At 41.3% G+C, this 16,768-nt stretch overlaps 1 protein-coding gene across 2 annotated transcripts in view; it reads left to right on the top strand.

The window, feature by feature from the left end:
* Window positions 1–1,971: 1,971 nt before the first annotated feature.
* znf800a (zinc finger protein 800a) overlaps window positions 1,972–16,768 on the top strand; it is a 186,897-nt gene continuing 172,100 nt past the window's right edge. The window contains exons 1-2 of one of the 2 annotated variants that reach the window (XM_041216082.1): window positions 1,972–2,025; window positions 4,415–4,454. The gene's annotated coding sequence lies outside the window, so the exon portion shown is untranslated. Of the gene's footprint in view, window positions 2,026–2,547; window positions 2,615–4,414; window positions 4,455–16,768 lie in introns of those variants that run through there. The other variant, XM_041216083.1, reaches the window with a different exon arrangement.

Raw genomic sequence — 16,768 nt, 5'->3', positions numbered from 1 at the left:
AGCTATGGCAGAAAATCATGACTTGTGTAGAGGGATTCAGGGACCAGGCAACTGGATGGAGATTGAGTGATTGCTGCTGGGGCTGCCTCCAACCTTTTGCCACACACACTCACTATAACCTTGCCTTGCGCAAAAAAAGGTAGATGGAATCAAACATCAGCGAGCAGCCCAGCAGACAGGGTATAATGGATGGGAAGGTTGGGGTTTAACACCCTCACTTACCCCTTTGCATCTTCAGAATGAGAGGAACAATTTCATTCTCACCTCCTTTAAATAGTCACTTGATTCCTTTTCTGCGAAAACTCTCAAATCGAAGAACAGCTGATGACATCAATTAAATGATTGAAGTTCTCAAACTTCCAAAAACAGTAGCACTGGTACATCTTCCTGATACTGAGCAGCGTTGCAGTATCATGCCTGGCCCAACAACCCAGCAGGACTTAAATTGACTTTGACTTCTTTGCTTAATAGGCAAAGGCCAAGGATTGATAGCAGTGTAACATTATGTAATGAATCCTTTTTTTCTGTATCATTTCCATGCAATGGTGAAATTCTTCATCCTGATTTTAGCCAGTCTTCTGCTAAACTATGCTTTTAGCTTTTGTCTTGTTGGGAGAACTGAGATGGCCAAAAAATTAGAATTCATATGAAGTGTATTTAATTTATAAAGAATTCCTGCTGCCAATTCTGGTTTAATGTACAACTTTACATAATCAATTAAAACTTCTGATCATACATCTATAATGCCACAAAACACCTTATTCAGAGAAACACAAAGACTCTTCACTGGCAGTTAATTTGAAAGTTAGATTGTCAAATGAGATAATTGATGTGGCTTTTTAAAATTGTATTGTGAAGACTTTTCAGCTTTGCATGTTGTCTTTATGAAGTGTATATAACTGTAAATATTATGCTGACTTTTAAGGTTCATTTGTTTTAAATGCCATCCAGACTTTAGACAACGGCAGGTGCCTAGTTATTAAATCCAACTGTTTTAAAATATCCAACTTTCTTTCACTCAGTAAAATTTCAAAACAAGGTAACTCAGGTGTTTCGAATTACTTTTTTTGACGAGAATCTGTACTTTCGATGGTATTCCACTTTTGAAGTAATGGATCGGGTTGAAAGCGTGTACAATTCGTATGCACCTAAATAGCAGTTTTTCCAAATCCTCCAAAGATTCAATCGTGGTTAAATCAGAACAAAATAATCTAAATTAATAACAGATTTGGGAATATTCCTAAATTTGATTGTAAACATTCAATTTATTTAAAAAATAACTAACTACACTTTTGAGATTTGATAGACAGCTGAAAATGAAACTAGTTTTCGCAGAAAAGGAATCAAGTGACTATTTAAAGGAGGTGAGAATGAAATTGTTCCTCTCATTCTGAAGATGCAAAGGGGTAAGTGAGGGTGTTAAACCCCAACCTTCCCATCCATTATACCCTGTCTGCTGGGCTGCTCGCTGATGTTTGATCCCATCTACCTTTTTTTGCGCAAGGCAAGGTTATAGTGAGTGTGTGTGACAAAAGGTTGGAGGCAACCCCAGCAGCAATCACTCAATCTCCATCCAGTTGCCTGGTCCCTGAATCCCTTGACAGACGGGACTCCAGCTCTCCACAAACACACACACACACAACACGTACACATACACACACACTGAGTGTGTGCTAGCCTCATCTCTCCAGTCCAGCTGGGCACACTCTGGAGCCAGGCGTGTGTGCGTGTCTCCCTCTCTCTTTCCAGTCGGCGCTGGTTCATTCGCCCCGGACATCGGACTGAGGGACGAGGGGGCAAAACCTCGGGCACATCCTCCCCTTCCATCGCAACTCGAACGCCGTCAGCAGCCTCTCCACACAGCAGAGGAAAGCTCCCCCCCCCCCCCCACCACCCCACCAACCCCACCAACCCCCTCATAACACACCTCCCTCAGACACACACATATCAAGAGAGGCAGCTGCAATCGAGCGGGACAGCAGAGAGAGAGAGGGGGGGCCGTCACTTCCTTCCTTCTCCTCCCAGGTGAGACCTAAGCGAAGCCGGGGTTTTGGGGGCCTACTGCTTGCGCGCTGCGATCGCAAACTTGGAAGTTGTGGAGCGGTGGATTTCCGTCTCGGCTGGGTTGACAGAAAATGGCGCCCCTGGCTCCTGTGCCTCTCTCCTGACAGGGGCAGGAGGAGAGAGAGAGAGAGAGGAGCAAAACCAGGGTTCGGGAGCTGTGTGTGTGCGCGCAGCGGGATTTCTGCAAATTAATATAAATGCGAGTGTGTGGGGATTTATATTTACGCGTTGCAGAAAGTTGATTTAAAAAGGAGGCATGCGGGAAAGGCCTGTGTTTGATTTTTTTTCAAACATTTTTGCCTCCTATTGCAATTTTGCAAGAAGCAAAATAGCTGAGCATGGATTTCACCCCCCCTTTTTAAACACAAAGGATCGACTGGATGTAGAATTGTTTTCTGCATTTGCTAGCAAGCCCCGGGGCTTTGACAGGCGCGTAAAGGCGGAAGGGGTGACCCCCGGTGCCGTGCGCCAAGCTGCTGCAGCTTTGGAACCGTGCGAGGCACCGGGCAGCCGCCAAAGGCGCACGGGCAGCGGGCACCACTTGGCACAGGTATCCACCCCAACGGCATAATCCTCGTTTAAGTACTCTTCCCCCCCCCCCCATCTAATCATTGGCACCAGTCGCCTTATTTTTATACAAAATAAGTCATGCCACAAAAAAAGAGAAGCTGGTTGCCTTCCTTTTCACCCTCTTTAGATTGCTGGCTCTTTAGGAGGGTTTTTTTTTATAACAGCTTTTTTTTTGCTGCTGCTTTCTGTCTTTGCTTTCTCTCGCCTCCCTCTGTTCCCCCCTTCTCTCTCTTTGCGCCGCAGTCTCTGTTCGGGTGAAGTGACTGCGAGTGTGGGGCACCATTCCGTACAGACTGAAAACGTTTACGTGCCTTTGATCAAGATAATCTGCCTTTTTAATGGTCCAAATTCGAGTCTTTTCGCTGTTGACAAAGTAGCTGTTAAAGAAGATTTCCACCCCCTCCCCTTTTCCTTCTCTGTCCTTTTGGATATAATAGGGCGATGCAAATCGTGCCACAGTGAGGGGGGGTGGTGGAGGGGGGGAGAGAGAGGGAAAAAAAGAGCTGTTGTGTGCGCCCGGGCGGTGGTGAGAAGACGGGGCTTAGAAAAAAAACAGGATTACTTTTAGAGCTGGAGTTTTGTCTGTGTCAGGTAAAGCGGATTTTTTTTTTCACTTGTGCTAAGTCCTGAGACTGGAACTGCGCAACCGGAATGTTGCCTTGCGCACACTCGGAGCTGACATCTTGTAGCCGCTGGCGGGGCTCAGAGTCTGGGTGTTGGCTGAAGCCCCACTTCAGCGCTTCGAGCGAGTGGCGGCTCCATCTCTCCCGGCTCGTTACTGTGTAGCCGCCGGTGGCAACTTTCTTGTATCCCTCCTCCCCTTCGCCCCAGCGACCTGCAGGAGCTGCCACAGAGCCCCGAGGGCTGCTTTGGGGAAGGGAGGCTTGAGAAATGGCACCCGAGCCCAAGGGCTCACTTTCATGCGTTCCCGGCATGGAGGAGCCACCAGAGCCGGCGAGAGGGAGGGAGAGGGGCAGCCGTGAAATGGCTAGACGGAACTTTGAATGGCAACAATTAAACATAAAGTGGCAGTAACAGCTGTTTTAGTTAATTGTTTGCTTCCTAGAAGCGCACCAAGAGTGAGGGTAACGAGCATAAAATGTAACTTGACTTTCTTTTTAACTAAAATTGTTGAAGTACGAATGACCCAGGGAGGGTGAAAGTGGGTTGTCTGGGGAGTCAGATTGCCGAGAGTTGTGCCCACACTTGCTCAGAACTGAGGTAATGTTCAGGTCACGCCGAATGCAAATTGCGCCACGCAGCCTGGCTGAGGTTGTCCGCTTGTGAGCGGCCGCTCAAACACAGCACAAGAGACAGCAAATCCCCCCGCCCAGCACAGGGTGAAAGAGTAATGGAAGGGGGGACAGAGAGAGAGAGGGGGAAGAGCGATTCCTATCTATATTTTCAAAGAAGTTTACCATGGACTTCTATAGCTGGGTTTCCCCCGCCATGGAGATACTTGGGGTAACCCTGATCTTTACTTTGGGGCTGCGCAATTACCTCAGCTGCAAAGTGGGTGTTTTTACGGGCGGTCTGCGTTATGGATGATGATTTTTTTTCAAGTGAACATTACCCTTTTGATATTTCGACCTGAGGAAGTCGACGTTTGTTGGCTGCGTTACTGAATGTTGTGCTTTGCGTCATTTAAAATTGTGAACAATACCGTCAAGCGCCCTGTGGTTCAGTTCTCATGGGTTGTGTCAAGTGCATCAGAAAATCAGTTCATGAAATTATGGAAAACCACTTTGAAGCCCAACTCTAGCGATTTTTTTTCTTCCAGGTTTTTGGGGGAGTCCTCTCAAAGCCGACACATGTACAAGGTACATCACTTGTTTCCATTCAACTATTAAGCACAGCCATTACTTGTAGCCATTACTTGTAGATGTGATATTTTCTCTCTATGTAATAATTTCAAGCTCTTCTGTTGATTTTCTTTAAAATATCACTTGCCAGCCTCTGCTGCGAATTTAGCCACAGGTACAAGTGGATACATTCATACTGGGCCTGTTCCTCTATGATGTGCTGCGTTGGATTTTTTTGTAACATTTAGGGAAACATTGTATTTGACAGGGAATGCACATGTGGTTGCATCGGGTCAGCCAAGTCAAAATCACAGTTCAAAGCAACAGCCACAGACTATTTACTGTTAACTGTTCTCCCACTTATAGCTATAGCCATTTTTAAAAACAACTATATTATATATTTAAAGGGGACCTTGATGGATGAGCAAATTGACAGAAGTTATTGGCTCTGCAGTTGCCCTGCCAGATACAGTGATGGATGCCACAAACTCTTGCCAGGGAAATAACATCTGATTTTGAGTGGGAGAGGAAGGATACAATACAAATTTCCATTGTAATGTGCCTTCTGGTAGAAGATTTGGAGAGGCTCCTTCAGGTTTCAATTGTTCCTTTAAAAGGCAAAAATATTTTTTAAATGTTTCGAGCATTTGACATTTTAGAGAGCCCCCTGATGTCTCGAGGATAAATGCTCTGAATCACTACTGTACTGTGCAGTAAGACTGCCAGGTCCCCAGGTGTAATCACTCTTCCCTGTTGAATTAGATGATCCTAGTTTATGGCACCAAGGGGGTTACTGCAAATGAGTAAAGTGCCCTCGGCTAAATTCAGGAGTTGCACCCTTAGTTTTGTTGAGTGACTCCTGATGGAAAATGGCTTTGTTTGAACAGGAAGTTAGAAAGGATCAAACTTTGCCATAGTGAAATCCCTGTCTCCTCCATATCAGAATAGTTGGCTTGTTATCTGGAGTTGCAGCTGAAAATGGGCATTCAGAAGAGGGACCAGACTCTGCAGACCAGCATTAGTCACCATCTTCAGGAGAGGAAAGTGAAAGTTGTGTTTTTAAAAATAAAAAAAATTTCTGCTGCTGACCACACAAACAGGATTCCTCTTTTACTAAAGTTGTGATAGAATAATCAAAATTGGCCTAAGTGGACTTTCAAAGAATATTTTGTTAAAACTTTAAAAACAATGCCTATTGGAAGGGTTGTTAAAAATAAGACTTTTTCTTAAGATTTCTGGGAGTAATCTTTGTTGAGTTCTGCATGTTTATTCAGTTACAATATTGCATATGTGCAATATATTTTATAGATATAATTAGAACCATTAATCTCAGTTGAAAAATGTCAAAGCTTGTGAGGCATTTTAACTAGTTCAGCCTTTTAATCGCTGGATAACCTAAACCATTTTGTTAATTTGGGACTTCTAAAGAGAGTTTTTTTCTGAGATTATTTACAGAACTACTTGTGATTGACTTGTCTTACTGTCATTCATGGAGGATGCCCTGAACTTGGCTCATTGGGAGCGCTCATTCCCTGAACCAAAAGGTTATGGGTCAAGTCTGACTCGAGACTTGAACATATAAACAGACCAATCCTGAGGGAGTGCTGCACTGTCATCATTCAGATGAGACATGAAATGGAAAAGATCTTGGCACTCTTCCACATAATAGGCTCGCCAGTGAAGCTGAAGCCCACGGAATAAAAGGGATAGTAGCAGCAATGATACAAAGTTGGCTGAGTGACAGGAAATGGAAGTAGTAGTGAATGATTGCTTTTTGGATTGGAGAAAGGTATATAGTGGGGATGGTACCATGTGTTGGTACAATTACCACTACTCTGTATTAATGACCTAGATTTGGGTGCATGGGGCACAATTTCAGAATTTGCAGAATACACAAAACTTTGAAATATTGTGAACTGTGAGGAGGATAGTGATGGACTTCAAGAGGACATAGTCTGGTGGAATGAGAGGAGAAATGGCAGATGAAATTTAATGCAGTGAAGTGGTTCATTTTTGTGGAAAGAATGAAGAAAGGCAATACAAAATAAAGGATAAAGTTCTGGAAGAGATGCAGGAGCAGAGGGACTTGGAGTCATTAGCGGACAAATCATTGAAGGTGGCAGGGCAGGTTGCGAAAGTGTTAATAAAGGCATATGGGATGCTGGGCTTTACAAATTGAGGCATAGAATGCAAAAACAAGGAAATTATGATGAACTTTTTAATAACACTAGTTTGGCCTCAACGGAAGCAGTATGTCCAATTCTCGGTAGTACACTTTAGGAAGGTTGTGAAAGCTTTAGAAAGTGTGCAAAAAAGATTATGAAAATGGCTCCAGTGATTAGACTTCAGTTACAAGGATAAATTGACGAAGCTGGTGGTGTTTTCCTTGGAGAAATGAAGGTTGAGAGGAGATTTGGTAGAGGTATTCAAAATTATGAAGGTCCTGACAGAGTTAGAGAGAAATTGTTCTCGTTGGCAGGGTAGGTTCGCAAGCACACTTAACCCACACTTGGTTGCCGGTGCATATGCAACTGTTACAGCTGCACATGGCAGGATGGAATTTTTCTGTATCAGAATGACTATATGAAATCTGGTTTTGTGAAGCTGCTTATTTACATCGGCATCGAATGAGTGTTGGTGCTGTGATTGGTGTTGATTTATTATTAAAGCTCTGCCTTGATATTAAGGTAGAGAAATAGCTGAAACAAAAACAAAAAATGCTGGTAAAACTCAGCAGGTCTGACAGCATCTGTGGAGAAAAAGACGGAGTTAATGTTTCAAGTCCGTATGACTCTTCTTCAGAGCTGGAGAGAAGACCAGTACTTCTTCAAGGATAGCATTCCTGGAAGAGAAGTGGCTGTGAATTAAACACTAAGATAAAGGCAAAATACTGTGGGTGCTGGAAATCTGAAACAAAAACAAAAAATGCTGGAAAAACTTGGAAGGTCTGACCACATCTGTGGAGATGCTGTGGACTGCATCCATAGATGCTGTTAGGCCTGCTGAGTTTTTCCAGCATTTTTTGTTGTTGTTTTTGTTTCAGATTTTCAGCATCTGCAGTATTTTGCCTTTATCCTAGAGAAATAGCTGCATCTGCAAAGGGATCAAAGCCCCCACACAGAACATCAATTAACTTGACAAAACCCATAATAAATTAGACCATGAAAATAGGCAAAATAAAGGAGTTTGTTTAAGTGCTATTTCTCCTCCAGCTTATTAAGGCTTTGAGCAGGGAACCCCTCACAGCCCAGATAGCTCAGTTGGATGATGCTCAGACTCAATCCTAGGGACTTTGTTTTGAATCCAGCATGAGATAATAAGTTTCTTCTTAAGTGTTTTATTCAAAAAAACTTTTTTTATTGATTTTTACCAAAAAGTTAACAATTCTCTGTAGTCTCTGAGTTTGTTGGAAGTTGAGAATCTTATTTACTGAAATTTCCTGATTATATTTCTTCAGCATTCACTGAATAATTAGAAGCATATTTTAGAGGGAACAATTGATAAATGATGGGTAAGGTGGATACAAGAACTTGCAGTTGGTTAAGGACTGCATAATATTGTTAGTCTGTGTCAAGCCAAATTGTTGGTTTTAGTGCAGCAGCTGACACTGAGCATATGCTGGAAGTCCTCTCCCTAGTGTTGCAGCACAAAGAAGCGCAGTCAACATTTTTACATGGCGAGTAGTTTAGATTTGGAATGCACTGCCTGAGACTGTGGTGGAGGCAGGTTCAATTATGGCTTTCAAAAGCGAATTGGATAAACCCCTGAAGAGAGAGAATTTGCAGGGCTACAGGGAAAGTATGGGGGAGTGAGCCTAGTTGAGTTGCTCTTGCAAAGTGTCAGCATTCACGTGATGGGCAAATGGCTTTCTGTCCTTTAACCATTCTGTGGTTCTATTCGGAGATGTGCAGGGGAGTTTTCCCTGGTGTCATGGCCAATATTTATTCCTCAACAAACATCACTAAAGGAAGATTATCTGGTCATTATCACATTGCTGTTTGTGGGAGCTTAGTGTGGACAATTTGGCTGCCATGTTTCCTACATTACAAGAGCGATTACATTTCAGAAGTATTTAATTGGCTTTGGGACATCTAGATGTCATGAAAGATTTATTTATTTATTTTCTTTTGAAAAGCCTTGTCTCCTTTTACAAACCCTCTCTGCGAGGGTGGGGTGGGGGTGGGGTGAGGCAGGTGGTGGTGGGGGAAAGGCAGAGTACACCTTGACTTGTTTATAGTAATTGACCAGATGGCATTCTTTCTACCCTTGAACACTGGTGACCAAGCAATGATTAAGTTAAACTTGTGCTGGAGTTCAGAAATATTGAGAGCCAGGAGTTTTAAAGTGCGAAGGAGACTCAAAACGAATAAATCCCAAGAAAAAATTGTGTTTATGCCTGAGTGCTAAGATTTATGAGGCATTAACTCCCATTATAAGGGATTCATTGAACATTGGGGAAGCACTATTAAATTGGCAACAGGCTAACTAATGTTCACATTTTTAAGAGGGTCAACAAAGCAGGTATAGGTGATGATATTTGTATCAATTTCATTCCAATAGTGTTTGCAATAACCAAATTAATTGTCAGTATCCATTGGTCCTTGGAAATATCAATGGCAGGGTGTAATTAGACTTTGAAAAAAACATTTGACAAAATTATATTTCTAAGTAGCTAAGCTTACTTTAATGAGGATTTAGGATGAATCATGGGAATGTGTAAGAAATTGGCTGGATGGTAGAAATCAGTGGATATCAGTTGGAGAGTTCTTGGGAAGTGTTGGGTGGGGTGCCTGAGGGATGGATGTTGTATCTGTTATATATCATTGATTTGGATTCAGAAAATCTGTAACTTGTTTACGTTTGCAGATGCTACCAAATTAGGAGGGGCAGTTGATTCTAAGGAGGTAGCTTGAGAAATATAGAATGTACAACTGTGCAGAATAACGGGAGGAGAAATTTAGTGTGACCAAGCAATGATTAAGTTAAACTTGTGCTGGCATTCAGATGTGCTGCACATAGAAGAAAATAGGCAACACTGACTTCCTTGAGCTATAATGAAATAAGTAACAATAAAATTGGGGGAGATTTATGGAACTTTGTAGACTTCTTGGACGGTCAATATATCTAACCACTTGAGAGCAGCAATCATTAGAGAAAATAAAATGCTGAAGCACATAGTTGTAGTAGTAGTAGCATGCAAGCCAGAGAAAGTGATGCTCAAACTGTGCTTTGCCTGAATCGGATCAAACCTCGAGTGTTGTATCACTAAGCACAAGCATGGGAACCAGTTGAGAGAGGAGTCACGGGGTTCAAGATCTGAGTTTTGAACAAAAATGGAGCAACCTGGGCCTTTCATCTCAGAAGTAGGTGATCAAGAGTTTGTTTTATAGAGGCACATAATGTCACAAACAGTATGGAAGTTAAATCTGAAATTTTATTGGATGCAAATTAAAACTAATGGAAGATAAACTTATAAATGTCAGAAAGTTCTTCACACAACAGATGGAATGAGCTACTAGGCAGACTGATGAGGCAAAAAACCCTAAATTACTTAACTATTTGTATACAGTAATTGGTTTCCTGGATTGGTAAACTAAATAGGCTGAAGGCATTCCACAACCTTCTGTAAAAAGACTTGCATGTGAGGTGAGAGTGACTGCCTTTGACATCAAGGTCGCATTTGACAGAATGTGGCATCAAGGACCCCTATCAAAACTAGAGTTGATGGGAATTGGGGAAAACACTCTGCTGGTTGGAGTCATAACTAGAACAAAGGAAAATGGTTGTGGTTGTTGGAGGTCAGTCATCTCAGTTCTAGGACATCAGTGCAGGAGTTCCTCAAGGCAGTACGCTAGGCCCAACCATCTTCAGCTGCTTCAGTGTCCTCTCCTCCATCATAAGGTCAGCTGTGGGGGTGTTGGCTAATAATTGCACAATGTTCAGTACCATTTGCAACTCCTCATATTGAAGTGGTCCATGTCCAAATGCAGCAAGAACTGGACAACATACAGGCTTGGGCTGACAAATGGCAAGTAACATTCATGCTACATGCCACAGAGAAAATCTAACCATCGCCCCTTGATATCCAATGGCATTACCATTGCTGAATTCACCACTATCAACATCCTGGGGGTTACCATTGGCCAGAAACTGAACTGGGCTAGCCATACAAATACTGTGGTTACAAGAGCAGGTTAGAGGCTAGGAATTGTGCAATGAGTAACTCACCTCCTGACTCTTCAAAGCCTGTCCACAATCTACAAGGCATAAGTCAGGAGTGTGATGGATGAGTGCAGCTCCCACAACACTCAAGAAGCTTGATACCACCCAAGACAAAGCAGCCTGCTTGTTTGGCACCACATCTACAAACATTCACTCCCTTCACCACCGACAAACAGTAGCAGCAGTGTGTACCATCTGCAAGATGCACTGCAGAAACTCACCAAGGCTCTGTAGACAGAACCTTCCAAACTCACGACCACTACCAAACACATGGGAACACCACCACCTGGAAGATCCCCCCCCAAGTTACTCACCATTCTGACTTGGAACTATACTGCCGTTCCTTCACTGTCGCTGGGTCCAAATCCCAGAACTCCCTCCCTAACAGCACTGTGGGTGTACCTATACCATATAGAGTGCAGTGATTCAAGAAGGCAGCTCACCACCACCTTCTTTCTCAAGGGCAATAAATGCCGGCTTAGCCAGCGTTGCCCACATCCTTTGTATGAATTTTTAAAAAGTGACTCATTCTTTCTATCTGTCTATGACTTGGTGGGGGGGGGGGGCAGGGAAATTAATGTCAATTTGAGGACTGTATTTTCACATGGCATGGTGAAGAATAGCCCAATTCCTCTCCTGATTTGGTCTGAAATGTAGAGTTGAACCCAAGGTTGCCAACTGTGGTTCAATGTATTTCTGGAGGCTTCATCACATGGCTTGCCGTTAGTCCTTCCAGCACATCATTCCTTGTGACATACTGCCTTCCTGTGCCAACTGGAAAGCAAGAACACGCATTACCCAATTGGATAATACCTGACTGTCAGCCAAACAGCCTTCGCCCGCTGCTTTCTCCCCCCCTACCCAACTAAATTTCAATATTTTTATATCTGGTGAAGAGATATGTTCAAAGAAAATTACAAAAATAGCATCTTTTTTAATGTCCCTACAATTTTTCTCTAGGGTAGCCCTGAGCTGTGTCCTGGAGATAGATCTACAATTCCTGGAGACTCCAAACCAACCCTGGAAGGTTAGCAAACTGAGTTGAGCCCATTGTAGTAACCATTTGAAGAATTTAAAAGAAGTACAGCGAGGCATCTTACTTTGAGTTGGTGTTGTGATTATTCACTGAGTGGCAAGTTTTTGATTTCAACTGTATTCTGCTTGAAAAGGCACCAGCTCCGTTTCCCCGCATAAAGGAAAGTTTGGGGGCTGTTCACACACTGTCTGATAATTGGTTGTAGACTGGAATTGGTTTAGGCCCGAGGAGACATTGTTTGATAGGTGTCATTGATATGCTTATGAGGAGAGTAGGAAGAATTCAATCTTAAGATTTAATTACTTAATATATTGTAATAGAAAAGTAACCTTAGTTATGTAAGTATATTATATATTAAATTCAGTGGGTAGTGGATGTGTTTCATTAAAACTTATCTATATTGTCACTCACATAGATGGTGGTGTGATGCTCTCTCCAACATTAAGGATGTAATACCGTGTGATTCATAATAGATGGTATATTATAATGAGATTATATTTCTCCCATGCTTACATTTAGTCACTGAGTTTCCAAAATTACTAAAAGGTTTCCTGGGAATTTATTTCATTCGACTGAAAATTTGAAATGCTCAAATTTGTAGCAAAACAAAATCAAAGAATTCTATACTTCACAATAACTGATTAAAATTCTATTTTGGTTTGCTTTTTGTGTCTTTTAATGTCTTATTTATAATTTTTACTTGGAAGGTTTCAGCTTTTCCAAAAAGCTCCAGGTTTGAATTTGTTAATTTTTTCCGCAGTTATGTGAGCTGACTTTGGACTATGCAGCCTGAGCATATGTACTGTACCTAGCTTCCTAAGATTCATCAGTACATACATATGAACATTTGAAGGGAAATTAACATCAATTTTGGGATTGTATTTTTACATGTGCCTGCTTTGCCATTCATTAAGATCATGGCTGATCTGATTGTGGCCTCAACTCCACATTCCACCCACTGCCAATAACCTTTGACTCCTTTGTTAGTCAAGAATCTATCTAAGTCTGCCTTAAAGCTATTCATTGACTCTGCCTCCAGTGTGCTCTGGGGAAGAGAGTTCCAATAATTCACAACATTATTTTAAAACTGTGTCCGCTAATCCTAGTCTCTCCCACAAGTAGAAACATCCTTTCAGCATCTATCCTGTCAAGCCCACTCAGGACCTTGTATGTTTCAGGATCACCTCTCAATTTTCTAAACTCCAAAGGATACAGGCCCAGCCTTTCCAACCTTTCCTTGTAAGATAATCCCCCCCCCACCTCTGCCCTGCCCCGCGCACTATCACCAACATCCCAGGTATGAGTTTCAATCAGTTGTAGTAATGGAATATGTTTTGCTATATCGGAGTGTTTGCTTCAAATTTTCTTCAAATAATTCTTAAAAATAAGATGATAAAAATAGTTGTAGTTGTGTTTCTGTATTATTTGTACATATGTGACTGAGGAAGGAAAAGTATTGTTCTGATTAGAAACATTTGACTTTTGTTTTGTTTGGTGCCCTGTAAGTACAGAATGTGTAAAAAGCTGAGAGAGGTCTCCATGTTAAAATTAATTTTATTGACCCAAAACATGAATTTTGAAGCCAGATAATTATCTATTTTTTGTTTTCTAACTATCAACAAAACACCAATGCTAATTACTGCTTACAGTTGTGTACATGGTTGCATGTGTGCTTTGGGGATGGGGAGAGAAAGATGCTGTAAAGAGAAGGGGAATGGTAAAGGTAATGTTTGCGTTTTTGTTTAATTTTTTTTAAATTAAAATTCTTTTGAAGAAATTATGATCTCCATTTATGTTTGGTAGGAGTTAGAAATGGGCAATGTTAGTTGCTTAAACATGCGAAAGAAGTTTTGATTTTAAACACCGGTGAAAAAGGAAGAGTGAGTGATTTAGCCACAAAGGCATCAGCAGAGGGAAAGGTAGATGGAATCTTTCCTTGTTCTAGTTTGATTTTTGAAAAAGTGTTAAGTTTGAAAACAGACAGGAAGGGTGATAGCAGAGGAGGAATAAAGGGAAGCTGACTGAGGGTTAGGAGACCTCTAGTCTCTTGTCACTCACCCTTGGGATGGGGGGGTGGTGGTGGGAATGCAGAGCAAGTTGGTCTGGGAGGGAAGAAGTTAGTGATCGAAGGAGGGGATAGGACAAGAACCACCGAGGTCTGCATTTCTCCCATAATCCCCACCCAAAATTCGGCCATCAGCCATGACTCCTTTCTCCACCCATTCTCAAAAAGGAAAGACAAACATAAAACCCAATACGTCAAAGAAGTAAGAAGAGTTAAAGGGAGGGAAGTAACAGAGATTGGGAAGAGAAGCAGAGAATATAGTAACACAAAGATGACAGAAGTGCGTAAAAGTGTGACCATCTTCTCTGAGATAAGCACAGCAACCTTAGGTCATCCAATATTTTTAAATGATGAGTCACATGGCAAGATGTCATTTTTCAGGAAGCTCCTGGAGGAGCGGTTAATCGGAAACAGTAACTTAGGGATCTCCCCGTTTAATTACATATTTGCAGTTATCACAAGTTGCTGTCCAATTTCCACCATAAATAAAGTGAGCATTGTTAGTTCACCATTATTTTTACAGCAAAATTCAGGCTCATAATATCTTTGCTTCATGCAGTGCATTGCTCTGAAGTGCTGTGATGATTATTATTTAGGCAAATGTTGCAGCAATTTTGCAAGAAAGATGTGTAAACAGTAATGAGAAAAATGATTATGTTGAGAAGGCACTTTTCCTTCTTAAATAATGAAATAAGATTTTTAACTGTGGATGAGGGACTCAGTTTAACACTTAACATTTCATCCAAAAACTCTCTCAATACTGCATTTGAAGGTAAGCACATTTTATGTGCTCAAGTCCTGGGGCAGGATTTGAACCCACAGCTGTTAATTTATGAAGTGAGGGCTTAACCAACTGAGCTAATTTGGATCTATTGAATTCTATTTTAGCACAAAGTAATTTTGTACTCTGGACTAAATAGAGCACAGAAACCTTTTGAAGATGACACCAAATATTAAATAAATAAAACAAGCTAAATACAAACTGGACAGTGATGGTTTTGCATTTAAAAATGACTGCTCTTAGAACAGTGGGGTGCTGGTGGCACAGTTAGCTGTTATGTAAGTGTGGGTTCGTGGTACTGACTTCACCCGCACAAGGGGAGAAAGAAGTAAATATTAGTCAGTGAGTCACCACTCCAACATATTGTCTAACACTAGAGTTTAGAAGTATTCTTGGGACCAGGCCAGCAGTTCTTCAACTTGGTTGAGAAAATAGCACATGGAGAAGTGGGTTTGGGGGGTGGGGGGTGGGGGTGTGTGGAAATGGAATCGTGTTTGCTTCTAAATGCTGTGAAATTTTATTGGTAGTATACCTGTTTCAAAACTTGCCACTCTAGGTTTCATATTATGAGAAATATGTTGATGACAACTTTTTGTGTTATTTTGGAATTGTGGAAATAGAAGTGCAGTGAAAAATGTCTACAGCAGATTGGGATGAAATGACTGCAAAAATTCAGAGGGAACTGCACTTTATTTGCTTAACGTTTAGAATGAGACCTTAAATTGTAAAGAGATTAATTATTTACAATTGTTTAATTACATGTTATGTTATCCTCATTCCTGGCTGCAAATAGGCAATTAATGTTACATTTATAGTCATCTGATATGCCAAGGGGAGGATAGCAAAGAGGCAAAGGAATGACATACTTGTGCTGTAAGTTTATCATGTTTCTTTTATACCCTTAATACTTTGGATTCAGAAAGTTAAATGCAGGTTTATTTGTTATGATTATGCTTTAAAATTAAGGCGATGGCATTATGTGCTGAAATTGATTGACAACTGAAATGATGAGTTAGATTATTAATACAATATATCTGCACGTACCTATCATTTTTTGCTACTTTGCAGGTGAATTTAAGTTGCAGTGTCTTTGGTGCAGTATTTCTGTACTTTAACATACAAACGAGGAGCAGGAGTAGGCCATTCAGCCCCTCAAGCCTGCTTTGCCATTTAATAAGATCGTGGCTGATCTGACAGTAACTTGAAATCTGCATCCCATCTACTGCTGATAACCTATCATTCCCTTGCTTACCAAGAATCTTTCCTCCTCTGCCTTAAAAATATTCAAAGACTCTGCTTCCACTATGTTTTCAGGACAGCACTAAGTCATAATGTTCATTTGGAGAGCCAATGCAGACAAGATGGGCTGAATGGCTTCCTTCTGCGTTGTAATGATTCTGTGATAAAGATGGACAATAAGCATTTCAAAAGATATTTAAATAAAAAAAGTTAACTAAGTGAGTGCTGGTCCTATAGAAAGTGAGTGTGAAGAATTATAAAGGAATTTATAAGTTCAAGAAAAGTTCAAGGTAATCAGGCAGAGTCAACATGGTTTCGTGAAAGGGAAATCGTGTTTAACCAATTTGTTGGAGTTCTTTAGAAGGAGTCATGTGCTGTGAGTAAAGGGAAACCATGTACTGGTGATATACTGTACTGAGATTTCCAGAAGGCATTTGATAAAATGCCACATCAAAGGTTACTGTGGGAAAATAAAAGCTCATGGTGTAGAGGGTAACATATAGGCATGGATAGAAAATTGGTTAGCTAATGGGAAACAGAGTTAGCATAATGGGTCTTTTTCTGGTTGGCAGGATGTAATGGGTGGTGTGCCACAGGGATCAGTACTGGGGCCTCAACTTTGTACAATTTATACAAATGACTTGGATAAAGGGACAGATGGTATAGTTGCTAACTTTGCTGATGACACAAAGATAGATTGGAAAGTAAGTTGTGAAGAAGATGTAAGGAGGCGACAAAGGGACGTAGGTTAAGAGAGTGGGCAAATGTCTGGCTAATAGAGTATACCGTGGGCAAATGTGAAATTATCCATTTTGACAGAACAAAATAGAAACACATCTAAATGGCGAGAGATTGCAGAGCTCTGAGATTCAAAGAGATTTCAGTGTCCTAGTGCATGAATCACAAAAGGTTAGTAACTCTTTCGAGTACAAACCCGTTTCCATCTGTTTCAGATGAAGTTACATTGTTTCATAGTTTGCCATTGTGAG

The sequence above is a fragment of the Carcharodon carcharias genome, chromosome 21, assembly GCF_017639515.1.
Source record: "Carcharodon carcharias isolate sCarCar2 chromosome 21, sCarCar2.pri, whole genome shotgun sequence".
NCBI classification, from domain to species: domain Eukaryota; kingdom Metazoa; phylum Chordata; class Chondrichthyes; order Lamniformes; family Lamnidae; genus Carcharodon; species Carcharodon carcharias.
The sequence above is the reverse complement of the archived record's forward strand: the minus strand, read 5'-3'. Positions and strand labels throughout refer to the sequence as shown.